This window comes from Hyla sarda, chromosome 1, assembly GCF_029499605.1.
Source record: "Hyla sarda isolate aHylSar1 chromosome 1, aHylSar1.hap1, whole genome shotgun sequence".
NCBI classification, from domain to species: Eukaryota; Metazoa; Chordata; class Amphibia; order Anura; family Hylidae; genus Hyla; species Hyla sarda.
This window is the reverse complement of record NC_079189.1, coordinates 49297588-49316556: the sequence shown is the minus strand read 5'-3', so window position 1 is coordinate 49316556 and position 18969 is coordinate 49297588. Positions and strand designations below refer to the sequence as shown.

The 18969-nt window shown below is 42.7% G+C and overlaps 1 long non-coding RNA gene across 3 annotated transcripts; it reads left to right on the top strand.

Annotated features, from left to right (window-relative positions):
- The first annotated feature begins 62 nt into the window (after nucleotides 1-62).
- LOC130352602 (uncharacterized) lies at nucleotides 63-17265 on the top strand. Of its 3 annotated transcripts, XR_008888425.1 has the most exons (5): nucleotides 3940-5374; nucleotides 6757-6840; nucleotides 9552-9710; nucleotides 11860-11956; nucleotides 17006-17265. It is a non-coding gene; the product is annotated as an uncharacterized LOC130352602 (long non-coding RNA). The 3 variants fall into 3 exon arrangements; XR_008888427.1 differs by lacking the exons at nucleotides 3940-5374; nucleotides 6757-6840 and adding an exon at nucleotides 63-134; XR_008888426.1 differs by lacking the exons at nucleotides 3940-5374; nucleotides 6757-6840 and adding an exon at nucleotides 579-725.
- Nucleotides 17266-18969: the final 1704 nt, after the last annotated feature.

Here is an 18969-nt window from a genome sequence, read left to right as displayed (position 1 = left end):
TCAGAGTATACCGTCTCCTGATTGGCTGGAGCAAGAAGGCGGGAAGGTGGGCTGGGGCGTGACGTAAGCGAAAGGCGGCACCGTTGAAATTGTGAATCGTAGTTTTTGTATCTTCTTCCCTCAGAGCTCAGCGTGTGAGGAGAAAATACATAGATATGGATGTAATTCCTACATAATAGTCACAGTATAATCTGTTCCAGACATGACAGGCTCAGCATTCCCAGACTCCTGAAAAGCTTCGTGCATATAGCCTGTAAAACATCATACACCGATCAGCCATAACAATAAAACCACTGATAGGTTGGGAACAGTGTTTCCCAACCAAGGTGCCTCCAGCTGTTGCAAAACAACAACTCCCAGCATGCCCGGACAGCGAAAAGCTGTCCGGGCATGCTGGGAGTTGTAGTTTTGCAACAACATGGAAGCACTGCCTAGAAGTGTTCATTATGGGGGAGATTTATCAGAACCCAGCCAGAGGAAAAGTTGCCCATAGGAACCAATCAGATCGCTTCTTTCATTTCTCAGAGGCCTGTTCAAAAATGAAAGAGATCTGATTGGTTGCTATGGGCAACTTTTCCTCTGGACAGGTTTTGATAAATCTCCCTCTATGCACAGTATACACCAGTGTTTCCCAACCAGGGTGCCTCCAGCTGTTGCAAAATTACAACTTCCAGCATGCCCCGTGTTCCGTTAATGTCTACAATTTTTACTATAAAACCTATAAGGTAAATGGACAGCAAGAAAGCAGTGTGCAGACACCCTTAACCTAGTAAGGACTGGTCTAATTTTTCATTTTTTTTCCCCCCATAACTTTTGTTTTTCAATCTACGCACCCATATGAAGGCTTGTTTTTTGCATTGGGGGGGCCTCTCTCATTTCAGAGAAGGGTGTGCGATGGACCGCATCCTCGGGCACGGTTTCAGTGTGAACATGTTTTGCACTTTTTGCTTGCACTTGAGAGCACGTACCTCGGCTCTTAAAGGAGTAGTCCAGTGGTGACCCAGTGGTGAACAACTTATCCCCTATCCTAAGGATAGGGGATAAGTTTGAGATCGCGGGGGTCCAACCGCTGGGGCCCCCTGCGATCTCCTGTACGGAGCCCCGACAGCCCGCGGGAAGGGGGCGTGTCGACCTCCGCACGAAACATCGGCCGACACGCCCCCTCAATACAACTCTATGGCAGAGCCGAAGCGCTGCCTTCGGCAATCTCCGGCTCTGCCATAGAGATGTATTGAGGGGGCGTGTCAGCCGCCGCTTCGTGCGGAGGTTGACACCCGCTATCTGGCCGGTGAGCCTGACCCCCGTACAGAGAGATCGCAGGGGGCCTCAGCGGTCGGACCCCCGCGATCTCAAACGTATCCCCTATCCTTAGGATAGGGGATAAGTTTTTCACCACTGGACTACCCCTTTAACCTCTTAAAAGAAAACTGCCAGGCAGTTCACCCACACTAAACCCAATACACTGGGTTATAGTGTGAGTGAACAGGAGTCCATACACGGGTCACTTACTTTTTTAGGTTTCCTTGCCGCCGAATTGTCGTCTGCTAAAGTTCCGAAATTTTGCCCTTTATTTGCGCTCTGAAGGCGAATCCCCGTGCTGGCAGCCTTGCTTTGGGTTCCGGAGAAAGGGGCCTTAGCCTGCCCCCCTTGTTCGCATATTCATTTCCCCCCTGAACGCAGGGCTCTGTCTGCAGAGCGCATGCGCTGAAGATTTTACCCAGCTCTCGCGCCCTACTGATGTGAGAGCTGTGCATCGGGAGAGTGTTATTGCGCATGCGCCAGTCCCTCGCTACACCCGGAAATCGGGAGTAGCGAGACTTCAGAAAGAGGTACTCCCAGATGTAGAGGGACCGGCGCATGCGCAGTTACACTGTGCAGAGCGCTCTCCTGATGCACAGCTCTCATGTCATCAGGTGCAAGAGCTGGGTAAAATCTTCAGCACATGCGCTCTGCAGACAGCGCTGCGCTCAGGGGGAAAATGAATATGTGAGCAGAGGGGTGGGGGGGCTAAGGTCCTTTCGTCCGAAACCCAAAGCAAGGCTGCCGGCGGGAGACCTGCCTTCAGAGCGCAAATGGAGGACAAATTTACGGAACTTTAGCGACAACTTGGCAGCAAGAAAAGTAAATGACCCATGTATGGACTCCTGTTCACCCACACAATCAGCCAGTGTATTGGGTTTAGTGTGGGTGAACTGGCTGACAGTTTTCCTTTAAGGACACGGTGTACCTGTACGTCCTGTACCCGCTCTCCTTCTATGTTGCCATAGCGGTGATGCCTGGCATTAACCCAAAGTTGATCACGACATCTAAAATAGTGCAAAATTCAGTCCTGGCAGCTCAGCAGAGTTGATCGGGACCCCCGCGGTAAAACCACAGTGTCCTGATCAGCTGAGAGGACAGCGGGAGGGCCATTACCTGTCCGATCGGTGCTCTGATGCTGCAGGACACCTCAGCAGCCTTGAGAAATCAAGCACTGATAACACTGATCAATGCTAGGATTTGACATAGCATTGAACAGTGTATGCAGTCAAAGGATTTCATGTAATATTCCCCTATGGGGACTATAAAATGGTGTAAAAAATTTTTAAAAAAAAGTTAATAAATGTGAATTAACCCCTTCCCTAATAAAAGTTTTAATCACCCCCATTTTGTATACCCTAAAAAGAAATTGTAAAAAGTAATCAAAAAGTCCCATCAAAACAAAAATGGTACCGATAAAAACTACAGATCACGGTGCAAAAGTTCAATGTTTTCATAGTTTTTTTTATTGTACTACTTTTAAAAACAGTCAAACGTGTTGCCAATAGTTGTAACTACAAAAGAAGGAGCCCTAAATCCAGTAATAATATCAAATGACTACTAAATTCATAACTGTATACAAGAATGTTTTAAAAACAAGAACAAAAGAAAGAGAATATACAGAAAAATAAGAGTGTTTGCCTCTAATAAAAAAAATTAAATAAAAATAATCTAGGTGCCCCTCCATTGCCAAGACTAACAATAATATAAAATGGTTACCCAGATTACCATAAAATCTTGCTACAGTGTTTCTCACAAAATAAAACCGGGTCTTATATTAATTTTAGTCACAAAAAACACACTAGGGCTTATTTTCAGGGTAGGGTTTATTTATTGGGGGGGGGGGGGGGGGGGGGGGGCTGCAGGAGTGTGGAGAATGGGGGGCTGTGGGAGTGTGGAGGATGGGGGTCTGTAGCAGTGTGGAGGATGCTACACCCCCCCCCCCAATCTTCCACACTGCTACAGCCCCCCATCCTCCCACAGCCCCCATCCTCCACACTCCTGCAGACCCCCATCCTCCACACTCCTGCAGACCCCCATCCTCCACACTCCTACAGTGCCCCCCACCCCTCTGCCATAATAAGCTACACATTTCATCCCCAGCGGAAACCAGCACTACCCCACCTTCACAGCGTCCGTGACGTCAGGCGTGCATACGTGCGGACGTTTTAAAGCGACAGCGTCCCTGCCCCGGCTCATTTAACTTGCCATGGGACCAGCCAAAGGGGGGGGGGGGGAGGGAGGGAGCGTTCCGGTCCGCATTACTGGTGGCCACGGTCCGAATCTGGACCGCGGGCCGCCAGTTGAGTACCCCTGGCCTACGGCTTATTTTCGGGGTAGGATGTATTTTCGGGTTCTGGCATCTGCCCAGGTTTGCCTTGCTGGTGCATATGCTAGTTCTTAGGCTGCATTCACATCTCGTTTTTGCAATACGGTTGCCGTATCCGGTTTCATTGAAAAAAACATATCGAACTGTATTGCAAACCGTATATGTAGACATTTCAGTGTAAACCGTATGCCAACCGTAGCATCAGGTTGTGTACATTTTGCATCATTTACATGTTTATAGGGTTTTTAACCGTATACATTTTTTTTTTTTGGGGGGGGGGGGGGGAATTCAATAAAAAAAAAGAACTTCGTTTAAAATGTTGACAAACATAAAACCGTTTCCGTTTTTTTTCAAGGAAAACGTATTAAAACGTATGCAAACGGACATCCATTTATGAACCGTATACGGTTTAAAAACGTGAAGAGGCATATACGGTTGCATATATTTTCGTCCGGTTTGGAGACATACGTTTTTTGTACAGAAACGGGATACGGGAATACAGCCTTAGTGGGGGCACAGCTTCCTTACATAACTGCTTATAAACCCTTTCATGTGCCCTTTTTTTTTTTATATAAACTGGGCAGTTTTTCAATATTTCTTTAACAATTTTTTGCTATAATTATCGTGGTTAAAATAATGAAGATAAAAACTTTAATATGAAGTAATAACAACACTAAATGCCACATATTTGCAGAGAAATTTTGAAAATGTCAAACCAGATTAAAAATGTAATTTTAATACAGACATTGAATGCAAGATAAATTGTAAAATTATATCATAAAAGTTATATTTGTGTGGAATGCATATACTCCCTTAATCTTTCAACCTATTTGCTGTGGTTGCTGTTGACCACAGCAGCTAATAGGTTAAAGGGGTATTCCAGGAATTTTTTTTAATTTGACTATGCTACAGAGGCTGTAAAGTTAGTGTAGTTCCTAATATAGTGTCTGTTTCTCACAATTCTTATGTGATTTTTACTCCAATATTTATTTTTAACAGCATACAAAATGTTATCTCAGATTTTTCCCAGGTTGCAATGCGGCCGAGACCTGACCTCACTAGTCAGCTGATGACAGGGAGCCTGTCTGCTTCAATGGGTGGAGCGATCGCTTGGTGGGAGAGGGATCAATCTGCAGCTAATGCAACAGCTGTAGACACCCTGATTGAAAACCACAGGTCTTTAGAATGCATGCAGCTCATTTATGTTTTAATGGGTGTGGTGGCTGATGTGTGGGAGGGAGGAACATGGAATTATGGGATTTGTAGGCAAATAAGGAAACTCAAACAGGAAATACCAGTTCACAAAAAGCTAGCCACAGTGTTATAGTAATCTCACAACTTAGCCATTTAGCCCCAAGACAAGTGCAGACCCTTCCTAAGCATGTCCATTACTGTCTGGCAGGTACGTACCAAAATCACCTTATGGTGGATAACCCCTTTAACCCCTTAACGAAGAAGGACGTATATTTATGTCCTCCGCCGGCTCCCGCAATATGCCGCGTGTGACCCAGTGGCGGATCCAGGGGGGGCTGACAGCTCCCGCTCCACCATTCACTCATTTGTTTACCTTTCTCGCGAGTCGCCGCTAGGACGTGATCGCCGATCAACGGCAGGCCGGCGCGATGACGTCATATTATCGCGCCGGCGCCTGAAGATCCTGTCACCGCGGCTCACTGCTGACTTGTCGGCACACTGCACTGTGCACGCAAGAAGAAGAGAGCTGCTCAGCGGGGGAACATAACATAAGTAAGTTTGTTTTAACGGTATGGCATTGGGTTCAGGGAGCAATGTAAAAACGTAGGGGGCACAAAAAAGGAAACATTTAAACTGAGGAGCCCATGACAGGGGGGCATTATAGTGAAGAGCACATGACAGGGTGTCCCCTGTCATGTACCACTCACATATAATGCCCCCTGTGCTGTGCCCCTTACATATAATGCCCCCATCATCATGTGCCCTTCAGATATAATGCTCCTGTCATGTGCCCCTTTCATATGATGCCCCCTGTGGGGCAGGACAGGGGGCATTATATGTGAGGGGCATGTCACAGGGGGCATTATATGTTAGGGGCACAGGACAGAGGGCAGTATATGTGAGGGGCACATGATGAGAGCATTATATGAGGGACACAGCACAGGGGGCATTAAATGTTAGGGGAGCATGACAGGGGCATTATATGTAAGGGGCATAGCACAGGGGGCATTATATGTGAGGGGCACATGATGAGAGCATTTTTGAGAGACACAGCACAGGGGGCATTAAATATTAGGGGAGCATGATTGGGGCATTATATGTAAGGGGCACAGCACAGGGGGCATTATATGTGAATGGCACAGCATAGGGGGCATTATATGTTAGGGGCACAGGACAGAGGGCATTTTTATTATGTGGGGGAACAACAGGACAGACATTATTATTATGTGGGGGGTGCAGGAGGGGCCATAATTATTATATGTGGGGGCACAGGATTGGGCATTATTACTATATGTGAAGGCACAGAGTGTTTTGCATTTTAGAGGTATGGTGTATATTATAAAGAAATTTCAGGGGGGTTACGATTTTTATGGGCCACATTACATTACAGTATTGTATTCAGAGGGTGCACTGCACGGCAAGGTTATATTCAGATGGTACAGTATGTGGTAGTATTATATTCAGAGAGCGCAGTGTGTGGTAGTATTATATTCAGAGAGCGCAGTGTGTGGTAGTATTATATTCAGAGAGCGCAGTGTGTGGTAGTAGTATATTCAGAAAGCGCAGTGTGTGGTAGTATTATATTCAGAGAGTGCAGTGTGTGGTAGTATTATATTCAGAGTGCGCAGTGTGTGGTTGTATTATATTCAGAGAGCGCAGTGTGTGGTAGTAATATATTCAGAGAGTGCAGTGTGTGGTAGTATTATATTCAGAGTGCGCAGTGTGTGGTTGTATTATATTCAGAGAGCGCAGTGTGTAGTATTATTATATTCAGAGAGCGCAGTGTGTGGTATTATATTCAGAGAGCGCAGTGTGTGGTGGTATTATATTCAGAGAGTGCGGTGTGTGGTAGTATTATATTCAGAGGGAGAAGTGTGGGATATTCAGAGGATACGGTGTTTAGGAATATTATAATAATTATTGTTTTCATATAGAGGATCAGAATCTGCTGACAAATTAAGGAGCCATCTGGGTGTCATTTCCTGCAGAGAGAAGATTTCGCTGACAAAGTCACAGCGGTATGTACCATCGAAGCTGTCACCTGTAGTCACTGATATCACTGTGTATTCGCCTCACTATGTCCCATCAGAGCTGTAGTCACTTGTACGTTTTGCAGTAATGATGGGTGAAACAACAACTCCCAGCATCCCCTTACCACTGCTTAGGTCATACTGGGAGCTGTAGTTTTAAATGGTAAAAACTTCTTTAGCACTTTCCCATTCTGTGACAATTGGCATATTTTCCAGTATTATTATACTGGAAATTATTTTCTGCAGCGTGCTACACTGCGGGCATCACAACTATACTGCCAACCTAATGTGGAGGAACTACAACCTAATGTGGGGGAACTACAACCTAATGTGGGGGAACTATACTGCCAACTAAATGTGGGGGAACTACAACCTAATGTGGGGGAGCTATACTGCCAACCTAATGGGGGGGGGGACTACAAACTAATGTGAGGGAACTATACTGCCAACTAAATGTGGGGGAACTACAACCTAATGTGGGGGAACTATACTGCCAACCTAATGGGGTGGGGGGGAACTACAACCTAATGTGGGGGAATTATACTGCCAACCTAATGGGGGGGGGGGGGGGGAACTACAACCTAATGTGGGGGAACTAAACTGTCACCCTAATTGGGGGGGGGGAGAACTACAACTTAATGTGGGGGAACTATACTGCCAACCTAATGTGGGGAAACTACAACCTAATGTGGGGGAACTACAACCTAATATGGGGGAACTATACTGCCAACCTAATGGGGGGGACTATTACCTAATGTGGGGGAACATACTGCCAACCTAATGTGGGGGAACTAGAACCTAATGTGGGGGGACTATGCTGCCTTCCTAGTGTGGGGGAACTGGGAACTATGCGGCCTACCTAGTGTGGGGGCACTATGCTGCATACGTAAAGGGGTACTCCACTGCCCCAGCGTTCTGAACATTTTGTTCCAAACCCTGGATGCAGGCTGCGGTGGTTGTGATGTCATAGCCACGCCCCTTGTGATGTCACATGACACCTCCTCAATGCAAGTCTATGGGAGGGGGCGTGTCGACCAGCGCATGATACTCTAATAGTGCCCCTCCCGAGACTAGACTCTGGATCCTCCCCTGGTGTGACTCGGCGTCATATCGGGTCGGTCCCGACCGGGACCCGCGGCTAATACAGGACATCACCGATCGCAGTGATGCCCTGTATTAACCCTTCAGACGCGGCGATCAAAGCTGACCGCCGCGTCTGAAGCGAAAGTATCCTGGCTGCTCAGTCGGGCTGTTCGGGACAGCCGCGGTGAAATCGTGGCGTCCCGAACAGCTTACAGGACACCGGGAGGGCCCTTACCTTCCTCATCGGTGTCCAATCGACGAATGACTGCTCCGTGCCTGAGATCCAGGCAGGAGCAGTCAAGTGCCGATAACACTGATCACAGGCGTGTTAAAACACGCCAGTGATCAACATGAGAGATCAGTGTGTGCAGTGTTATAGGTCCCTATGGGAGCTATAACACTGCAAATAAAAAGTTAAAAAAAGTGTTAATAAAGACCATTTAACCCCTTCCCTAATAAAAGTTTGAATCACTCCCCTTTTCCCATAAAAAAAATAAAACAGTGTCAATAAAAATAAACATGTGGTATCGCCGCGTGCGTAAATGTCCGAACTATAAAAATATATTGTTAATTAAACCGCACGGTCAATGGCGTACACGTAAAAAAAATTCCAAAGTCCAAAAAAGCGTCTTTTTGGTCACTTTTATACCATTAAAAAACGAATAAAAGGTGATCAAAAATTCCGGTCAAAACAAAAATGGTACCGATAAAAACTTCAGATGACGGCGCAAAAAATGAGCCCTCATACCACCATGTATGTGGAAAAATAAAAAAGTTGTAGGGGTCAGGAGAGGACATTTTTAAACATATAAATTTTCCTGCATGTAGTTAGGATTTTTTCCAGAAGTACGACAATATCCAACTTATATAAGTAGGGTACCATTTTAACCGTATGGACCTACAGAATAATGATAAGGTGCCATTTTTACCGAAATATGCACTGCGTAGAAACGGAAGCTCCCAAAATTTACAAAATGGCGTTTTTTCTTCGATTTTGTCGCACAATGATTTTTTTTCCGTTTTGCCGTGAATTTTTGGGTAAAATGACTGTCACTGCAAAGTAGAATTGGTGATGCAAAAAATAAGCCATATTATGGATTTTTAGGTGGAAAATTTAAAGGGTTATGATTTTTAAAAGGTAAGGAGGAAAAAACGAAAGTGCAAAAACTGTGATCAATTTCTTACATTTCCCCTTCATTCTACCTGTGTATATACATCTCTGCTCCATTATATCTCTGTTATTCTGTATAATTTCTCATAATTATTTCCATACTAACTCTGCGTCGCTGATATTATTGTGGCTTTTGCTCAATTATTTCGGTATGTCTCTCTTACCTCCGTTATTCTTTTCATCTGCGTCACTACCCGACCCCATTGCTCTTATCTTGGTGACGCAGCTCTCGCGCGATCTCAACACCGCTGGTGACCAGCGGGACCAATCGCGCTCTTTTCTCCCTTCAACTGTGATCGCCTCACAGCTGATTTGAGCTACGCTCAGCATACGTTGTTTCCATCTAGTATTTCCTATGATACATCAGTTCTTTACTATTTCATGGTCCCTTCGTCCTGTGTCCGTTGTGTATATTACATTAAAAGATTTATTTTTCTCTCCACAGGTTTTTTTCTCTGTATATACCTTGTGACGGACTGACTCTGCCAAAAGTGACTTCTCCTTCTGGATGACAAGCCCCAGCATATCACAGGCAATATCCCCAGGCAGAACTAGAGATTATTGCATCCTTGTACCCAAAGAACCAGGCAACCCCAGTCTTCAGGTATAAAATCAGAACTCTTTATGTGGAACAAGTGTCTTCTTTTATAGGAAGGACATCACAGGGGGAAGGGTCAGTAAAGACAATACAGGTGACCGGGAGTCTGGGAAATAATCCAATAAAGGTGGTTAGCTCCCCATATACAGTGCCTTGAGTGCAAAAGGTGGAGGTGTGCAGAAGTTGGACTGTGTGCAAAAAGGAGAAGCATGTGTAGAATTAGTGCAAAAGGTGAACCGTGTGCAAAAAGGGGACCGTGTGCAAAATGTGAACCATGTGCAAAAGGTGTATTGTGTAAAGGAGGTGGACAGTGTGCAAAAGGTCGACAGTGTGCAAAAGGCAGACCATGTGCAAAAAAGTGTATTGTATGAAAACAGTAAATAAAAGTATTTTAACTCTGAGCTTTATCTCACTGGACAACATCAACTGAGGGGTACAAATAGTGATGTCCTAAAGTCCATCTAAGTAGGTAGGGGGACTCTAGGATCCGTCACATACCTATTTTACCTTCCCCTTCCCTCTGGTGTTTTGCTACCAAAAAATATATATTATTTATTCCCCACATATATTTATTATATCTCATTAATTTATAATTAATTTAGTACATTTTGAATTCATCTTAATAAATATCGATTTATTATATATTTAAAAAAATATATAAATATATTTACAAGGATATTTATTAATTATCCTTATTATAATTTTATTAATATTTTATACATTTTTATTACCCTATTTATATATTAATTCATAAATTATTTACAGATTTATTAATATGTCTGAACAACCTAGAGAGCATCCATCTATGTTTGTTGATCAAATTCAGCTTCTAGTTGACCATACTGTTGCTCTCTCAGTATGCTCTGCTGTGAGCGATGCCCTAGCGTCCATACAGGAAAATATTGCCAAGTTGGTAATTATCTCGATTTCTCAATCCTCTGCCCAGGCCACACAATCTAAAATGCGTTCTCACCAGTCTTTAAAAAGACATATTTGTCAGGAGGGTCAATCATTTACTTCTCACGGAGCAGATACTAACTCTGGTCCAAATCCAGATGGTAATACAGGCTCGCACTCACCCTGCAGCCCTTCTGCAAGTGCCCATCACTTGCTCTACAAACCCTCTGCCTGGGAGGAACTCTATGGAAAATGGGCTAAAAAAACCTCTTATAGAGAAGAAAATGACTTGGATTCCTCTTGAGGATTTTAAATGACCCTGACTCTTACCACCCTGATGGGTCTGAGGGAAGCGTTAGCTATTTTGAAGATTTTTCTTCACATGAATCTGCTGTCCTTAACAGCTCTGGGGTCCCATTTTTCAACCTGTCACAAATAAAGCACTCTCGTTTCGGGGAATGGGTTTCAAGCCCACAACTTTCACCATTTTTGTCTGTCTGGATGAAAAAGTCCCTAGATAAAAAAGACAGGAGTAAACTCCTTCCAATATGGCGCAGACACCTGAGATAAATCCGATCTTAATCAAGTACCTCCAAAAATCGGGTACTAACCCCAAAAGGGGTGTTGACCGTTCATGTAAAAATTGACAGGATAAATTCCTAGACTTTTAGGTCCCCTGACTAAAATAATGGATCTATCCGAGATGTTCCTGGTATCTGGCACTCCTGTAGATGTTAACATCTTGCGGGGATGGGCCCAATGGGCCATATGCTTATTTGAAAACACAAACGCTGCCCTATGTACGGAACGGAGGCGTTCAGTGTTAATCAAATTAGATCCCCAATTAGTCAACTTGGCCTCCTCTGATCTATCCGCATCTACTGATGGGTGTGCTATCTGCTACAGAAATGTGCCGGTGGATTTGCCAGGCTGTGGTATCACCACTCAGTGATTGAATTGCACCCCGGGACTGTATTTTACATATATTTTATTTATTTTTTAATATACATTCTTTTCATTTTTCTTTTTTTGTGTTCTTCCTTATTTTTCTTTTTTCTTTTTTAAAATGAGTGAGGCAGAATTACTCCCATAATGGATATCTACCTGTTCATTTGTGTTACGTGCCTGAGTTTCTGCGCTTGCGTGACAGGTACCTCCTGTTGAGACTCTGTCTCGGAGGTTTGGTGTCTGTTGCGCATGTGCTGAGGTCGGGCGACACCTTGCCATGCTAACGGACGCGCTCTGATTACGTCCACAGACAGAGACAGGAAGTTGTCTTGAGTCTCACGCTATGTGCGGCAGAAAGACGCGCCGCGAATGCGCACCTACATTGTTTACAAGCTAGATCCGTCCCGGTGAGTGAGCTTCCCCTAGCAACTGCTTTGTTTTTAATCTGTACACAGGTGTTTGATTTAAATAATCAGATACCTATTAAGGTGTTAGTTTGCACTGTATAACACTTATGTATATATTGGAATTGATTTTGTATTTATTTATGTATTTTCACTATTTGATATGGAAGTATATGATTGCTTTCAATTCATGGATTTATTTGTACACTGTATTTGATGTTTTGAATTAATTGACACTTACCTAGATACTTGATGAGTACCCCTATAAATTGTGTGATGTGCACATTGTATACTGAGCTTGAAAAAGACCAGGGAGCTGGTTGAAACGTTGTTCTGGACACCCTCACTGTGATGGAATAAACCACTTTTTGGGATTTTAAAAGTTCTGGACACCCTCACTGTGATGGAATAAACCACTTTTTTGGATTTTACTACTCAGTGTGCTGCGGATATTTCAAATTTTTGTTCATATATGGATCCCTGACCCAGGTCTGGACTCTGCGTGCACCAATTCCTGTTTTCTGTTTGGGTTCTGCTATCCTTTCATTTTTTACACATCTACTGATGGCTCTCTCTTTGAAGATAGTTTAATCAAAGAAATCAAGTATGTTGGATTATTTTCTAGCCTTGACAAGGCTCAGACCTCCCTTAAGAGGGTTTTTCCAAATAGAAATTTTGGCTGGGCCAGAAAAGGAAGGGGCCGCTTTCCCGGCCGGGCTCCCAATACCGTTCTCAAGGTAGAGGCTCCTCCCAATATGTCAGACCTCATCCCCCTCCCCAATCCTTTCAACCCCCCCCCCCCCATTTTTCCCATACCGTGGCCGCCCCTTGAGGCCCAGAGGTCAATGTGGGTCAATCCGCCGACCACTGGATCCTCACTGGATACCACATAGAATTTGTTTGTTCTCCTTTTCTAGACCATCTTCCTCATCCCATTCAGTTTTCAAAAGAAGATCAAATCCTGATAAAATCAGAAATATTGGATCTTTATCCTAAAAAAGGTCATTATTCCAGTCTCTATGTCTTCCCCAGGGTTCATCAGCAACGTTTTTCTGGTAAAGAAAAAAGATGGAGGTTTCAGACCGGTCATCAACTTGAGAATCCTGAACAATTTTGTGAGATATTAACATTTCAAAATGGAAGGTATTCACCTCCTAAGAGATCTTCTCATCCAAGGAGATTGGTTGATTAAAATCGATCTCAAGGATGCATATCTCACGGTTCCCATTCATCCTTCCTCTCAAAGCTTCCTCCAATTTCTTTAGGAAGATCAAAAATGGAAGTTCACTTGCCTTCTGTTTGGCCTTTCTTCAGCCCCTTGGTGTTTCACAAAGTTACTGAAACTCATAGTGGATGCACTTCGTTCACAAGGAGTACGGCTTATAATCTACCTGGACAACATCCTTATCATGGCCCCTTCAGAGGCAGTAGCCATTCTTCATATGAATTGGACTCTCTCTTCTGTCCAATCTAGATTTTCTAATAAATTGCGAAAAGTCCATTCTTATTCTTATCCAAGAGGTAAAATTTTTAGGCTTCACGGCGGATACTCGCACGGCAATATTGAGTCTTTCCTCCAAGAAGTTGAAAGTCATTCGGAAGGAAATATGATCTCTTCTAATCAAAGATCAGATTTCTTTACGTGCAATTATTCACATTGTAGGTCTTCTTTCCGCTTCAATTCAAGCAATTTTTCCAGCTCCGTTACATTACAGATCACTTCAACGCTTGAAGATTCAACACCTAAGAGAAGGCCTAAGTTATTCGGACGAGATTCAGAAGCCAAAGAAGAACTTCTTTGGTGGTTACACCATGTTCAGGAATGGAACGGCAAGACAATATTAAATTGCTCTCCAGATCTAGTCTTGGAATCAGACACAAGTCTCAAAGGTTGGGGCGCACGTTGCAGTTCCCTTTCCACTGGAGGCAAATGTTCTCCTTTGGAGTCACTTTTACACATCAATTGTCTGGAACTTCTAGCATGCTTTTTTTTTTACATTGAAAAGCTTTGCAAAAGGACAGATCTCAGTGTTGGATCCTTCTTCGGATGGACAACATTTCAGCGGTTCAATACATCAACCGCCTCGGTGGCACAAAATCGGAAATGTTTGCCAATCTTACCAAAGACTTCTGGCACTTTTTTCTGGCCAGGGACATCATTTTGAAGGCAGAATATCTTCTGGGCCTTTCCAACACGTTGACAGATTGGAACTCTCGCTACCTTGCCGACACCAGCGATTGGAGACTGGACCCTTTGATCTTTCATCAGATCAATCTTCTTTGGGGTCCATTTCATCTGGATCTTTTTGCATCTCGCCTAAACCGTCAAGTTCCTCTCTTCTACAGTTGGCGTCCAGATCCAGAAGCTCTAGGAGTAGATGTATTTCTTCAGCCTTGGCCATCCCAAACACTTTACGCTTTCCCTCCTTTTTCTCTGATTCCCAGAGTTCTTTGGCAGGTTTGGGTCCAGAAGGCCACGATTGTTTTCATCACCCCCTGGTGGTCAACCCAATCTTAGTTTCCTTGTATTCTCGAATTATTAATCGATGTTCCGAGAATCATTCCATACAATACATCTCTTCTTCTGGATCCATTGGGGGAACCCTCATCCTCTTATCCTGTCGAACAATCTTCCTCTAATTGCTTGGCTCATCTCAGGACTTCCGTCTCTGTATCGGGAATTTCTCATTCAGCTAAAGACATCCTTTCTAATGCATGAGCTCTGGGTACCAGAACTGCTTACCGATCAGCCTGGAGATTTTGGTCTGATTGGTGCATTCAACGGTACTTGGATGCCGTTCACGCATCTATTCCCCACATCTTAAATTTCCTCTCCGAATACTTTGATTCTGGTAAAGCTTATCGGACTTTGAATCTTTACAGATCTGCTATTTTTTTCTTTCTTTCATACTCCTATTGAGTCTATTCCTATAGGTAAATATGCCTTGATCCGTAAACTCCTTAACCCCTTAAGGACCAAGGACGTACTTCTGAGCAGTTGTTTCAGGTGTCCTCCTCTTCCTAAATATCAATCAACTTGGGACGATAATAAATAGTTTTCCTTGTTTCTCTCTTGGGAAAATAATAATGCTCTATCCTTAACCCCTTAAGGACCAGGGGGTTTCCGTTTTTTGCACTTTCGTTTTTTCCTCCTTGCCTTTAAAAAATCATAACCCTTTCAATTTTGCACCTAAAAATCTGTATGATGGCTTATTTTTTGCGCCACCAATTCTACTTTGTAATGGCATCAGTCATGTTACCCAAAAAACTTTGGCGAAACGGAAAAAAAATCATTGTGAGACAAAATTGAAAAAAAAAAACATTTTGTAACTTTTGGGGGCTTCTGTTTCTATGCAGTAAATTTTTTGGTAAAAATTACATATTCTCTTTATTTTGTAGGTCCATACGATTAAAATGATACCCTACTTATATAGGTTTGATTTTGGCGTACTTCTGAAAAAAATCATAACTACATGCAGGAAAATGTACACGTTTAAAATTGTCATCTTCTGGCCCCTATAACTTTTTTATTTTACTGCTTATGGGGCAGTATAAGGGCTAATTTTTTGCGCCGTGATCTGAAGTTTTTAGCGTACCCTTTTTGTATTCATCAGACTTGATCACTTTTTATTAATTTATTCATGATATAAAAAGCGACCAAAAATACACTATTTTGGACTTTTGAATTTTTTCGCGCGTACGCCATTGACCTTGTGGTTTAATTAACGATATATTTTTATAATTCTGACATTTCCACACGCGGCGATACCACATATGTTTATTTTTATTTACACAGTTTGTTTTTTTAAATGGGAAAAGGGGGGTGATTCAAACTTTTATTAGGGGAGGTGTTAAATGATCTTTATTCACTTTTTTTTCCACTTTTTTTTTTTGCAGTGTTATAGCTCCCATAGGGACCTATAACACTGCACACACTGATCTTTTACATTGATCACTGGTTTCTCATAGCAAACCAGTGATCGATGATTCTGCCGCTTGACTGCTCATGCCTGGATCTCAGGCACTGAGCAGTCATTCAGCAATCAGTGATCAGTCATTCAGCGATCAGCGATCAGTCATTCAGCGACACCAGGAGGCAATGTAGGAGACCCTCCTCGTGTCCTACAGCTGTTCGGGATGCCGCGATTTCACCACGGCGATCACGAACAGCTCCCTGAGCTAACCGGCATGGCTTCACTTTCACTTTAGACACGGCGTTCAAAGTTGAACGCCGTGTCTAAAGTGAAAGTGAAGCCATGCCGGTTAGCTCAGGGAGCTGTTCGTGATCGCCGTGGTGAAAGGGTTAATACCTGTGATCACGGTGCCGCGCGCTATTAGCCACGGGTCCCGGCCGTCGTGGCCCCGCTTTATAGAAAGGGAAAGGACTCAGGACGTACCGGTATGTCCTTGGTCCTTAACAGGTTAAAGCATTTATCTTTCAAACTTACCTCTCTTTTATGTCTCATTTACATGAAACAAGTCTCTAATGTAATAGCATTGGATATTTTGCGAAGACAATACTCCCCTCAGGGTGTTCTTTTTACTGTGTGTAGATGTACTAAAACTAACTTGCATACAGTCTTCTTCTTTCCCTTATCAGGATAAACTCTGTGTTGTCCACTGTTTACGTTCTTAGGAATCCAGAACTAAAAAATCTTCACTTACCTTCTCATTCCCAACTCCTAATTTCCTTCTGTAAACCTCATCTTCCTGTCTCATCTTCTACTTTGGCCAGATGGGTCAGGCAGACCATGTCTCTTGCTGGTGTTGACGTTTCTACCTTTGGTGCTCATTCCTCTAGAGGTGCTATGTCCACCAAACTTGTTCAAGCCGGCACTTCTCTACCTGATCTTCTCAAAGCAGCCAATTGGTCTTTTGAATCCACTTTCAAGACTTTCTATTTTCGACCTGATCCTCATGTTTTTCTACATATTGTCTAATAAAGATTTTCCTACTCTGGGTGACGGAAGATATAGATTTTATAAAAGACAGAAGACGAACATTCTCCCTCCCTTTAACCCATCCCTTATATTGTATATCTTTTTCTTTCAGCTGTCTAATTTCATCCACCGGCCCATATTCTTCCTGGTCTGCAGATTCCTGTTGGTTTTCATCCATATTTTAGAGCCTCATCTCTCTGCTACCATACTTCAAATTTTCTTCTAGACTCAAGACCTCGTTGGATCCTTCTCCTGTATTGACTAGTTTTTTTCCTCAGTTCATGATATTACTTTATGATGGTTCTACAGTTACCGCAAAGAAAGGGGGAGAATACCAGGATGTAACAGCTAATATCACCTGGACTCAATCCTCATTGGTTGATTGTATTGTAGCATGTTTGGCTACACATACATGTTTTATGTTAATAATATATATAAAAACTTTGCTGCTATGAACTCAGTAAAGAAAGATATTTCATAATGTTTGTCTTCTGTCTTTTATAAAATCTATATTTTCCGTCACCAAGGGTAGGAAAATCTTCAATTATCAAGCCAGTAAAAATAGATAGGTCATCAATATTAGATCAATCGGGATCCGACTCCCAGAACTCCTGCCAATTAGCTGCTTCAAGGGGTCATGTTCCCTGTGCAAGCGTCAAAGCTTCTTCAATGTTTACATTGCTCATCCTTGCATCACTGTATAATTTGTAGCATTGATACACAGAACTGCAGTGTTGTCCCATTCAAGTGAACATGCACAGATCCTAACAAAATATTACTCAAAATAGCAAGCCTTCTTGCTAGGTAACTTAAACCAACACCACCAACTCCATGCTCATGTAATTATGTGCGATCACTACTAATCTCCAGAAAACAGTTTCTACTTTGCATGACTATATACTTAGACAAGCCACATCATACTAAGAGAGATCGTCTACTAGCCCACCTCACCTAGTATCGTAGACTCTTGTGTTACTATCCTCAAGGTCAAAATTTTTCATCAGATTTTTTCAAAATATTCTAATAAAAATTTACATTCGTAAAACATGACGGAACCAAAAAAAATCTGGTATTAGTGTAATCAGGCTGACCTAAAGTATCAAAATAACATGTATGGCTATTATAGGGCGAGGATGGGAAAACAAAAGTGCAAAAACCAATAAAGACCATTTTTACATACTATTTTGGTTGAAATTATTTTGTGTACCAGAACAAGTGGATTTTCAATGGGGACAAGTAGATTGTGTTACATTTTAGTCCCTTGGACAAGTATAATTTTTATTTTTTTTATTTTATTTTTATTTTTATTTTTTTTTACACCCCTGTGGCCAGTCTTGTTAGTTACCTAATGGGGTTATCCAACATAAGGTGACTTTTGTACTTACCTGCCAGATAGTAATGGACATGCTTAGGAAGGATTCATGCTTCTCTTGGAGCTTGATGCCCCACTTAGCGGTCGCACTACCCATTGAAGCACAGACTTTCTCTGGTCGCCTGAAAAGTCTGAGACAACACTCATTTTGTATGCTGTTAAAAATGAACATTGGGGCAAAGATCACATAAGAATTGCAAGACCAGATATCAAACACAGGAACAGATACTTTATTATGAACTACACTAACTTTACAGCCCCTGTAGCATAGCCAAATAAAAAAAATCCTGAAATACCCCTTTAAACTAGGTACATAATTTTTGCCTTCAAGCAAAGACTTCTAACAAAAACTCTCTTAAAGTTCCAATTACAGCCCCATATCATTACTGAATCTAGACATATAATTAATAGTGAAAATCCCGGTCACCCATGTAAATCAATTCCAAGGGTCCATTATCCACCAAGGTCAAACAAGTTTTATTCATGGGAGACAGACAAATGACAATGTACAAAGGGTTATTCATTTGGCCAGCATAACTAGGGGCAGAAATATTTTACAGTATGCTTCCCTCTCTTGATATACATAACACTTCTGTCCCATCTTTCATTTTTTAACTATTTTTGATTGGAGTAATTGTACGTATTAGAGTCTATTCCTGTTTTTTCTTGATGCTGCATTTTATGTCTTGCATGTTTTTATTGGC